Consider the following 13,323-nt stretch of genomic DNA (forward strand, 5'->3'; position numbering starts at 1 on the left):
CTTGCGGAGTAATCGCGATGGTCGAAAGTGATCGGTTGAGACGACCAGTGGCAGGACTTCGCGGTGATAGGCACTTGGGTATATTTTCCTGGGAGTGTCGCATTGTTTTTCCCTTGATTACGTGTAGCACGTTTACTGTTTTGACTTCTGGTGGAAATTTCTTTTCCCCCGTGTCTTGCTTGGGAGGCTCGTCCTCGTCTTCACTTGGCGTATCCTCCCCCTTGTGTACGGCGTTGAGCTTGCCGGACTGCTTGAAGACCCAACATTCTCTGTGGGTATGATTAGCAGGTTTACCAGGGGTACTATGGATCTGACATACTTGGTCCAGAATTTTGTTGAGGCTGGACAGTTCATCCCTGGTGCCTTTAGGGGGCGGCTTTTGACCTGGCCGAGAACTTTTGAATCCGGCATTTACTGCCGTGCCCTTCATGCTATCTTCTTTATTCCGGCATTTGTTATTGCTATTGCGCCGTGATTTCCCGTTTCCATCTCTAACTTCAGATGTACTGGGGTCGCTGGTGCTGCGTCTGGCGAGCCAGTTGTCCTCACCTGCGCAAAAGCGGGTCATGAGATTTGTTAATGCGGCCATCGTTCTCGGCTTATTTTGGCGAGGTGTCTGGCGAGCCATTCGTCACGGACGCTATGCTTGAAAGCCGCTAAGGCTTCGGCGTCCAGACAGTCGACAATCTGGTTCTTTTTGGTAAGAAACATGTTCCAAAGCTTTCGGGCTGACTCTCCGGGCTGTTGAGTTATATGACTCAAATCGTCCGCATCCGGAGGTCGAACATAAGTCCCTTGAAAATTTTCCCGAAAGGCGTCTTCGAGCTCTTCCCAGCTTCCAATGGAGCTTTCAGGGAGGCCTTTGAGCTAGTGATGAGCTGGCCCTTTGAGCTTGAGGGGTAAGTATTTGATGGCGTGGAGATCATCTCCTCGAGCCATATGGATGTGAAGGATATAGTCCTTAATCCAAACCCCAGGGTCTGTTGTTCCATCGTATGCCTCTATGTTTACGGGCTTGAATGTTGGGGAACGTAGTTATTTCAAAAAAATTCCTACGCACACGCAAGATCATGGTGATGCATAGCAACGAGAGGGGAGAGTGTTGTCCACGTACCCTTGTAGACCGAAAGCGGAAGCGTTAGCACAACGCGGTTGATGTAGTCGTACGTCTTCACGATCCGACCAATCAAGTACCGAACGCACGGCACCTCCGAGTTCAGCACACGTTCAGCCCGATGACGTCCCTCTAACTACGATCCAGCCGAGTGTTGAGGGAGAGTTTTGTTAGCACGACGGCGTGGTGACAATGTTGATGTTCTACCGACGCAGGGCTTCGCCTAAGCACCGCTACAGTATTATCGAGGTGGACTATGGTGGAGGGGGGCACCGCACACGGCTAAGAGACGATCAACTTGATCAACTTGTGTGTCTAGAGGTGCCCCCCTGCCCCTGTATATAAAGGAGCAAGGGGGGAGGTGGCCGGCCTAGGAGGAGGGCGCGCCAAGGGGGGAGTCCTACTCCTACCAGGAGTAGGACTCCTCCTTTCCTTGTTGGAGTAGGAGAGAAGGAAAGAGGAGGAGAGGGAGAAGGAAAAGGGGGCTGCACCCCTTGTCCAATTCGGACCAGAGGGGGGGCGCAGGCCTCCTTCCTTTTGGCCTCTCTCCTCTATTCCCGTATGGCCCAATAAGGCCCATATACTCCCCGGCGAATTCCCGTAACTCTCCGGTACTCCGAAAAATACCCGAATCACTCGGAACCTTTCCGAAGTCCGAATATAGTCGTCCAATATATCGATCTTTACGTCTTGACCATATCGAGACTCCTCGTCATGTCCCCGGTCTCATCCGGGACTCCGAACACCTTTGGTACATCAAAACATATAAACTCATAATATAACTGTCATCGTAGCGTTAAGCGTGCGGACCCTACGAGTTCGAGAACTATGTAGACATGACCAAGACATGTCTCCGGTCAATAACCAATAGCGGAACCTGGATGCTCATATTGGCTCCTACATATTCTACGAAGATCTTTATCGGTCAGACCGCATAACAACATACGTTGTTCCCTTTGTCATCGGTATGTTACTTGCCCGAGATTTGATTGTCGGCATCTCAATACCTAGTTCAATCTCGTTACCGGCAAGTCTCTTTACTCGTTCCGTAATACATCATCTCCCAACTAACTCATTAGTTGCAATACTTGCAAGGCTTAGGTGATGTGCATTACCGAGAGGGCCCAGAGATACCTCTCCGACAATCGGAGTGACAAATCCTAATCTCGAAATACGCCAACCTAACAAGTACCTTCGGAGACACCTGTAGAGCACCTTTATAATCACCTAGTTACGTTGTGACGTTTGGTAGCACACAAAGTGTTCCTCCGGTAAACGGGAGTTGCATAATCTCATAGTCATAGGAACATGTATAAGTCATGAAGAAAGCAAGCAATAGCAACAAACTAAACGATCAAGTGCTAAGCTAACGGAATGGGTCAAGTCAATCACATCATTCTCTAATGATGTGATCCCGTTAATCAAATGACAACTCATGTCTATGGTTAGGAAACATAACCATCTTGATCACAACGAGCTAGTCAAGTAGAGGCATACTAGTGACACTCTGTTTGTCTATGTATTCACACATGTATTATGTTTCCGGTTAATACAATTCTAGCATGAATAATAAACATTTATCATGATATAAGGAAATAAATAATAACTTTATTATTGCCTCTAGGACATATTTCCTTCACCGGTAACCCCCGGTACTCCGGTATATTTCCGAAACCTCCCGAAACACTTCCGTTGTCCGAACATAGTCGTCCAATATATCGATCTTTACGTCTCGACCATTTCGAGACTCCTCATCATGTCCGTGATCATATCCGGGACTCCGAAATATCTTTGGACGGCTAAGCACTGCTACAATATTATCGAGGACTATGGTGGAAGGGGGCACCGCACACGGCTAAGAATATGATCACGTGGATCAACTTGTGTGTCTAGGGGTGCCCCTTGCCTCCGTATATAAAGGATCCAAGGGGGGTGCGGCCGGCCCTAGTAGGAGGCGCGCAGGAGGAGTCCTACTCCTACTGGGAGTAGGACTCCCCTCCCTTTCCTTGTCCAAGTAGGAGAGGGGGAAGGAGAGAAGGAAAAGGGGGGGCGCCGCCCCTCCCTCCTTGTCCAATTCGGACTAGGGGGAGAGGGGGCGTGCGGCCTGCCCTGGCAGCCCCTCCTCTTCTCCACTTTAGGCCCATGAGGCCCATTAACCCCCCCCCCCCCCGGGGGGGGGGGGTTCCGGTAACCCTCCGGCTCTCCGGTTTTGTCCGAAATCACCCGAAACACTTCCGGTGTCCGAATATAGCCGTCCAATATATCAATATTTATGTCTCGACCATTTCGAGACTCCTCGTCATGTCCGTGATCACATCCGGGACTCCGAACTAACTTCGGTACATCAAAACTCATAATATAACTGTCATCGAAACCTTAAGCGTGCAGACCCTACGGGTTCGAGAACAATGTAGACATGACCGAGACACGTCTCCGGTCAATAACCAATAGCGGAACCTGGATGCTCATATTGGCTCCTACATATTCTACGAAGATCTTTTATCGGTCAGACCGCATAACAACATACGTTGTTCCCTTTGTCATCGGTATGTTACTTGCCCGAGATTCGATCGTCGGTATCCCATACCTAGTTCAATCTCGTTACCGGCAAGCCTCTTTACTCGTTCCATAATACATCATCTCACAACTAACTCATTAGTTGCAATGCTTGCAAGGCTTATGTGATGTGTATTACCGAGAGGGCCCAGAGATACCTCTCCGACAATCGGAGTGACAAATCCTAATCTACGCCAACCCAACATGTACCTTTGGAGACACCTGTAGAGCACCTTTATAATCACCCAGTTACGTTGTGACGTTTGGTAGCACACAAAGTGTTCCTCCGGCAAACGGGAGTTGCATAATCTCATAGTCATAGGAACATGTATAAGTCATGAAGAAAGCAATAGCAACATATTAAACGATCGGGTGCTAAGCTAATGGAATGGGTCATGTCAATCAGATCATTCACCTAATGATGTGATCCCGTTAATCAAATAACAACTCTTTGTCCATGGTTAGGAAACATAACCATCTTTGATTAATGAGCTAGTCTAGTAGAGGCATACTAGTGACACTCTGTTTGTCTATGTATTCACACATGTATTATGTTTCCGGTTAATACAATTCTAGCATGAATAATAAACATTTATCATGATATAAGGAAATAAATAATAACTTTATTATTGCCTCTAGGGCATATTTCCTTCAGTCTCCCACTTGCACTAGAGTCAATAATCTAGATTATACAGTAATGATTCTAACACCCATGGAGCCTTGGTGCTGATCATGTTTTGCTTGTGGAAGAGGCTTAGTCAACGGGTCTGCTACATTCAGATCCGTATGTATCTTGCAAATCTCTATGTCTCCCACCTGGACTAGATCCGGATGGAATTGAAGCGTCTCTTGATGTGCTTGGTTCTCTTGTGAAATCTGGATTCCTTTGCCAAGGCAATTGCACCAGTATTGTCACAAAAGATTTTCATTGGACCCGATGCCCTAGGTATGGCACCTAGATCGGATATGAACTCCTTCATCCAGACTCCTTCATTTGCTGCTTCCGAAGCAGCTATGTATTCTGCTTCACACATAGATCCCGCCACGACGCTTTGTTTAGAACTGCACCAACTGACAGCTCCACCGTTTAATGTAAATACGTATCCAGTTTGCGATTTAGAATCGTCCGGATCAGTGTCAAAGCTCGCATCGACGTAACCATTTACGATTAGCTCTTTGTCACCTCCATAAATGAGAAACATATCCTTAGTCCTTTTCAGGTATTTCAGGATGTTCTTGACCGCTGTCCAGAGATCCACTCCTGGATTACTTTGGTACCTCCCTGCTAGACTTATAGCAAGGCACACATCAGGTCTGGTACACAGCATTGCATACATGATAGAGCCTATGGCTGAAGCATAGGGAACATCTTTCATTTTCTCTCTATCTTCTGCAGTGGTCGGGCATTGAGTCTGACTCAACTTCACACCTTGTAACACAGGCAAGAACCCTTTCTTTACTTGATCCATTTTGAACTTCTTCAAAACTTTGTCAAGGTATGTGCTTTGTGAAAGTCCAATTAAGCGTCTTGATCTATCTCTATAGGTCTTAATGCCTAATATGTAAGCAGCTTCACCGAGGTCTTTCATTGAAAAACTCTTATTCAAGTATCCCTTTATGCTATCCAGAAATTCTATATCATTTCCAATTAGTATTATGTCATCCACATATAATATCAGAAATGCTACAGAGCTCCCACTCACTTTCTTGTGAATACAGGCTTCTCCAAAAGTCTGTATAAAACCAAATGCTTTGATCACACTATCAAAGCATTTATTCCAACTCCGAGAGGCTTGCACCAGTCCATAAATGGATCGCTGGAGCTTGCACACTTTGTTAGCTCCCTTTGGATCGACAAAACCTTCTGGTTGCATCATATACAACTCTTCTTCCAGAAATCCATTCAGGAATGTAGTTTTGACATCCATCTGCCAAATTTCATAATCATAAAATGCGGCAATTGCTAACATGATTCGGACAGACTTAAGCATCGCTACGGGTGAGAAGGTCTCATCGTAGTCAATCCCTTGAACTTGCCGAAAACCTTTTGCGACAAGTCGAGCTTTGTAGACAGTAATATTACCGTCAGCGTCTGTCTTCTTCTTGAAGATCCATTTATTCTCAATTGCTTGCCGATCATCGGGCAAGTCAACCAAAGTCCATACTTTGTTCTCATACATGGATCCCATCTCAGATTTCATGGCTTCAAGCCATTTTGCGGAATCTGGGCTCACCATCGCTTCTTCATAGTTCGTAGGTTCATCATGATCTAATAGCATGACTTCCGGAATAGGATTACCGTAGCACTCTGGCGCGGATCTCACTCTGGTTGATCTACGAGGTTCAGCAGTATCTTGTTCTGAAGTTTCATGATCATCATCATTAGCTTCCTCAGTAACTGGTGTAGGTGTCACAGAAACAGTTTTCTGTGATGCACTACTTTCCAATAAGGGAGCAGGTACAGTTACCTCGTCAAGTTCAACTTTCCTCCCACTCACTTCTTTCGAGAGAAACTCCTTCTCTAGAAAGTTTCCGAATTTAGCAACAAAAGTCTTGCCTTCGAATCTGTGATAGAAGATGTATCCAATAGTCTCCTTTGGATATCCTATGAAGACACATTTCTCCGATTTGGGTTCGAGCTTATCAGGTTGAAGCTTTTTCACATAAGCATTGCAGCCCCAAACTTTCAGAAACGACAACTTTGGTTTCTTACCAAACCACAGTTCATAAGGCGTCGTCTCAACGGATTTTGATGGTTCCCTATTTAACATGAATGCGGCCGTCTCTAGAGCGTATCCCCAAAACGATAGCGGTAAATCAGTAAGAGACATCATAGATCGCACCATATCTAGTAAAGTACGATTACGATGTTCGGACACACCATTACGCTGTGGTGTTCTGGGTGGCATGAGTTGCGAAACTATTCCACAATTTTTCAAATGTACACCAAACTCGTAACTCAAATATTCTCCTCCACGATCAGATAGTAGGAATTTTATTTTCTTGTTACGATGATTTTCTACTTCACTCTAAAATTCTTTGAACTTTTCAAATGTTTCAGACTTGTGTTTCATTAAGTAGATATACCCATATCTGCTTAAGTCATCTGTGAAGGTGAGAAAATAATGATATCCGCCACGAGCCTCAATATTCATCGGACCACATACATCTGTATGTATGATTTCCAACAAATCTGTTGCTCTCTCCATAGTACCGGAGAACGGTGTTTTAGTCATCTTGCCCATGAGGCACGGTTCGCAAGTACCAAGTGATTCATAATCAAGTGGTTCCAAAAGCCCATCAGTATGGAGTTTCTTCATGCGCTTTACACCGATATGACCTAAACGGCAGTGCCACAAATAAGTTGCACTATCATTATCAACTCTGCATCTTTTGGCTTCAACACTATGAATATGTGTGTCACTACTATCGAGATTCAATAAAAATAGACCACTCTTTAAGGGTGCATGACCATAAAAGATATTACTCATATAAATAGAACAACCATTATTCTCAGATTTAAATGAATAACCGTCTCGCATCAAACAAGATCCAGATATAATGTTCATGCTTAACGCTGGCACCAAATAACAATTATTTAGGTCTAATATTAATCCCGAAGGTAGATGTAGAGGTAGCGTGCTGACTGCGATCACATCGACTTTGGAACCATTTCCCACGCGCATCGTCACCTCGTCCTTAGCCAATCTTCGCTTAATCCGTAGTCCCTGTTTCGAGTTGCAAATATTAGCAACAGAACCATTATCAAATACCCAGGTGCTACTGCGAGCATTAGTAAGGTACACATCAATAACATGTATATCACATATACCTTTGTTCACCTTGCCATCCTTCTTATCCTCCAAATACTTGGGGCAGTTCCGCTTCCAGTGACCAGTCTGCTTGCACTAGAAGCACTCAGTTTCAGGCTTAGGTCCAGGTTTGGGTTTCTTCTCTTGAGTAGCAACTTGCTTGCTGTTCTTTTTGAAGTTTCCCTTCTTCTTCCCTTTGCCCTTTTTCTTGAAACTAGTGGTCTTGTTGACCATCAACACTTGATGCTCCTTCTTGATTTCTACCTCCGCAGCTTTCAGCATTGCGAAGAGCTCGGGAATAGTCTTATTCATCCCTTGCATATTATAGTTCATCACAAAGCTCTTGTAGCTTGGTGGCATTGATTGGAGAATTCTGTCAATGACGCAATCATCTGGAAGATTAACTCCCAATTGAATCAAGTGATTATTATACCCAGACATTTTGAGTATATGCTCACTGACAGAACTGTTCTCCTCCATCTTGCAGCTATAGAACTTATTGGAGACTTCATATCTCTCAATCCGGGCATTTGCTTGAAATATTAACTTCAACTCCTGGAACATCTCATATGCTCCATGACGTTCAAAACGTCGTTGAAGTCCCGATTCTAAGCCGTAAAGCATGGCACACAGAACTATCGAGTAGTCATCAGCTTTGCTCTGCCAGACGTTCATAACATCTGGTGTTGCTCCAGCAGCAGGCCTGGCACCCAGCGGTGCTTCTAGGACGTAATTCTTCTGTGCAGCAATGAGGATAATCCTCAAGTTACGGACCCAGTCCGTGTAATTGCTACCATCATCTTTCAACTTTGCTTTCTCAAGGAACGCATTAAAATTCAACGGAACAACAGCACGGGCCATCTATCTACAATCAAACATAAACAATCAAGATACTATCAGGTACTAAGTTCATGGTAAATTTAGGTTCAATTAATCATATTTAAAGAACTCCCACTTAGATAGACATCCCTCTAATCTTCTAAGTGATTCCGTGATCCAAATCAACTAAACCATGTCCGATCATCACGTGAGATGGAGTAGTTTCATTGGTGAACATCACTATGTTGATCATATCTACTATATGATTCACGCTCGACCTTTCAGTCTCTGTGCCCCGAGGCCATATCTGTATATGCTTGGCTCGTCAAGTATAACCTGAGTATTCTGCGTGTGCAACTGTTTTGCACCCGTTGTATTTGAACATAGAGCCTATCACACCCGATCATCACGTGGTGTCTCAGCACGAAGAACTTTCGCAACGGTGCATACTCAGGGAGAACACTTCTTGATAATTAGTGAGAGATCATCTTTATAATGCTACCGTCAATCAAAGCAAGATAAGATGCATAAAAGATAAACATCACATGCAATCAATATAAGTGATATGATATGGCCATCATCTTCTTGTACTTGTGATCTCCATCTCCGAAGTACCGTCATGATCACCATCATCACCGGCGCGACACCTTGATCATCATCGTAGCATCGTTGTCGTCTCGCCAATCTTATGCTTCCACGACTATCGCTACCGCTTAGTGATAAAGTAAATCATTACAGCGCAGTTGCATTGCATACAATAAAGCGACAACCATATGGCTCCTGCCAGTTGCCGATAACTCGGTTACAAAACATGATCATCTCATACAATAAAATTTAACATCATGTCTTGACCATATCACATCACAACATGCCCTACAAAAACAAGTTAGACGTCCTCTACTTTGTTGTTGCAAGTTTTACGTGGCTGCTACGGGCTTAAGCAAGAATCAATCTTACCTACGCATCAAAACCACAACGATAGTTTTTCAAGTTGGTGCTGTTTTAACCTTCGCAAGGACCGGGCGTAGCCACACTCGGTTCAACTAAAGTTGGAGAAACTGACACCCGCTAGCCACCTTTGTGCAAAGCACGTCGGGAGAACCAGTCTCGCATAAGCATACGCGTAATGTCGGTCCGGGCCGCTTCGTCCAACAATACCGCTGAACCAAAGTATGACATGTTGGTAAGCAGTATGACTTATATCGCTCACAACTCACTTGTGTTCTACTCGTGCATATAACATCAACACATAAAACCTAGGCTCGGATGCCACTGTTGGGGAACGTAGTAATTTCAACAAAATTCCTACGCACACGCAAGATCATGGTGATGCATAGCAATGAGAGGGGAGAGTGTGATCTACGTACCCTTGTAGACCGACAGCGGAAGCGTTAGCACAATGCGGTTGATGTAGTCGTACGTCTTCACGGCCCGACCGATCAAGCACCGAAACTACGGCACCTCTGAGTTTTAGCACACGTTCAGCTCGATGACGATCCCCGGACTCCGATCCAGCAAAGCGTCGGGGAAGAGTTCCGTCAGCACGACGGCGTGGTGACGATCTTGATGTTTTACCGTCGCAGGGCTTCGCCTAAGCACCGCTACAATATTATCGAGGATTATGGTGGACGGGGGCACCGCAAACGGCTAAGAAAACGATCACGTGGATCAACTTGTGTGTCTAGGGGTGCCCCCTGCCCCCGTATATAAAGGAGCAAGGGGAGGAGGCCGGCCGGCCCTATAGGCGCGCCAAGGAGGAGTCCTCCTCCTAGTAGGAGTAGGACTCCTACTAGGAGGGGGAAAGAAGTGGGGAGGGAGAAGGAAAGGGGGACGCCCCCCCCCCTCTCCTAGTCCAATTCGGACCAGGGGGGAGGAGGCGCGCGGCCCACCCTGGCGCCCTTCTCTCTCTCCACTAAGGCCCATATGGCCCATTACTTCTCCCGGGGGGGTTCCGGTAACCCTCCGGTACTCCGGTTTTCTCCGAAATCACCCGGAACACTTCCGGTGTCCGAATATAGCCCTCCAATATATCAATCTTTATGTCTCGACCATTTCGAGACTCCTCGTTATGTCCGTGATCACATCCGGGACTCCGAACTAACTTTGGTACATCAAAACTCATAAACTCATAATATAACTGTCATCGAAACCTTAAGCGTACGGACCCTACGGGTTCGAGAACAATGTAGACATGACCGAGACATGTCTCCGGTCAATAACCGATAGCGGAACCTGGATGCTCATGTTGGCTCCCACATATTCTATGAAGATCTTTATTGGTCAGACCGCATAACAACATACGTTGTTCCCTTTGTCATCAGTATGTTACTTGCCCGAGATTCGATCGTCGGTATCTCAATACCTAGTTCAATCTCGTTACCGGCAAGTCTCTTTACTCATTTCGTAATACATCATCTCGCAACCAACTCATTAGTTGCAATGCTTGCAAGGCTTATGTGATGTGCATTACCGAGAGGGCCCAGAGATACCTCTCCGACAATCGGAGTGACAAATCCTAATCTTGAAATACGCCAACCCAACATTTACCTTTGGAGACACCTGTAGAGCTCCTTTATAATCACCCAGTTATGTTGTGACGTTTGGTAGCACACAAAGTGTTCCTCCGGCAAACGGGAGTTGCATAATCTCATAGTCATAGGAACATGTATAAGTCATGAAGAAAGCAATAGCAACATACTAAACGATCGGGTGCTAAGCTAATGGAATGGGTCATGTCAATCACATCATTCTTCTAATAATGTGATCCCGTTGATCAAATGACAACACATGTCTATGGTTAGGAAACATAACCATCTTTGATTAATGAGCTAGTCAAGTAGAGGCATACTAGTGACGTTTAGTTTGTCTATGTATTCACACAAGTATTATGTTTCCGGATAATACAATTCTAGCATGAATAATAAACATTTATCATGATATAAGGAAATAAAATAATAACATTATTATTGCCTCTAGGGCATATTTCCTTCAAGAAAATCTCATCGTAGTCAACACCTTGAACTTGTCAAAAACCCTTTTCGACAAGTCGAGCTTTGTAGATAGTAACACTACTATCAGCGTCCGTCTTCCTCTTGAAGATCCATTTATTCTCAATGGTTTGCCGATCATTGGGCAAGTCTACCAAAGTCCACACTTTGTTCTCATACATGGATTCTATCTCAGATTTCATGGCCTCAAACCATCTGTCGGAATCTGGGCTCATCATCGCTCCCTCATAGTTCGTAGGTTCATCATGGTCTAGTAACATGACTTCCAGAACAAGATTACCGTACCACTCTGGTGCGGATCGTACTCTGGTTGACCTATGAGGTTCTGTAGTAACTTGATCTGAAGTTTCATGATCATCATCATTAACTTCCTCACTAATTGGTGTAGGCATCACTTGAACTGATTTCTGTGATGAACCATTTTCCAATTCGAGAGAAGGTACAACTACCTCATCAAGTTCTACTTTTCTCCCACTCACTTCTTTCGAGAGAAACTCCTTCTCTAGAAACGATCCATTCTTAGCAATGAATATCTTGCCTTCGGATCTGTGATAGAAGGTGTACCCAACAGTTTCTTTTGGGTATCCTATGAAGACGCACTTCTCCGATTTGGGTTTGAGCTTATCAGGCTGAAACTTTTTCACATAAGCATCACAACCCCAAACTTTAAGAAATGACGACTTAGGTTTTTTGCTAAACCACAGTTCATACGGTGTCGTCTCAACATATTTTTAGACGGTGCCCTATTTAACATGAATGCAGTTGTCTCTAATGCATAACCCCAAAATGATGGTGGTAAATCAGAAAGAGACATCATAGATCGCACCATATCTAATAAAGTACGGTTACGACGTTCGGACACACCATTACGCTGTGGTGTTCTAGGTGGCGTGAGGTGCAAAACTATTCCACATTGTTTCAAATGAAGGCCAAACTCGTAACTCAAATATCCGCCTCCGTGATCAGGTCATAGAAACTTTATTTTCTTGTTACGATGATTCTCAACTTCACTCTGAAATTATTTGAACTTTTCAAATGTTTCAGATATACCCATATCTGCTCAAATCATCTGTGAAGGTCAGAAAATAACGATAACCGTCGCGAGCCTCAACACTCATCGGACCGCATACATCGGTATGTATTATTTCCAATAAATCAGTGGTTCACTTCATTGTTTCGGAGAACGGAGTTTTAGTCATCTTGCCCATGAGGCATGGTTCACGAGTATCAAATGATTCATAATCAAGTGATTCCAAAAGCCCATCTGCATGGAGTTTCTTCATGCGCTTTACACCAATATGATCAAAACGGCAGTGCCACAAATATGTTACACTATCATTATCAACTTTGCATCTTTTAGCATCAATATTATGAATATGTGTATCACTACGATCGAGATTCAATAAACCATTTACATGGGTGTATGACCATAGAAAGTTTTATTCATGTAAATAGAACAACAATTATTCTCTGACTTAAATGAATAACTGTATCGCAATAAACATGATCCAATCATATTCATGCTCAACGCAAACACCAAATAACATTTATTTAGGTTCAATACTAATCCCGAAGGTAGAGGGAGTATGCGATGGTGATCTTATCAACCTTGGAATAACTTCCAACACACATCATTGCCTCGCCCTTAACTAGTCTCTGTTCATTTTGTAACTCCTGTTTCGAGTTACTAATCTTAGCAACTGAACTGGTATCAAATACCCTGGGGTTACTATGAACACTAGTAAAATACACATCAATAACATGTATATCAAATATACCTTTCGCTTTGCCATCCTTCTTATCTACCAAATACTTGGGACAGTTCCGCTTCCAATGACCAGTCCCTTTCCAGTAGAAGCACTCAGTTTCAGGCTTAGGGCCAGACTTGGGCTTCTTCTCGGGAGTAGAAACTTGCTTGCTATTCTTCTTGAAGTTCCCCTTCTTCTCTTTGCCCTTTTTCTTGAAATTAGTGGTCTTGTTAACTATCAACACTTGATGCTCTTTCTTGATTTCT

This window comes from Triticum urartu, chromosome 1, assembly GCF_003073215.2.
Source record: "Triticum urartu cultivar G1812 chromosome 1, Tu2.1, whole genome shotgun sequence".
NCBI lineage: Eukaryota > Viridiplantae > Streptophyta > Magnoliopsida > Poales > Poaceae > Triticum > Triticum urartu.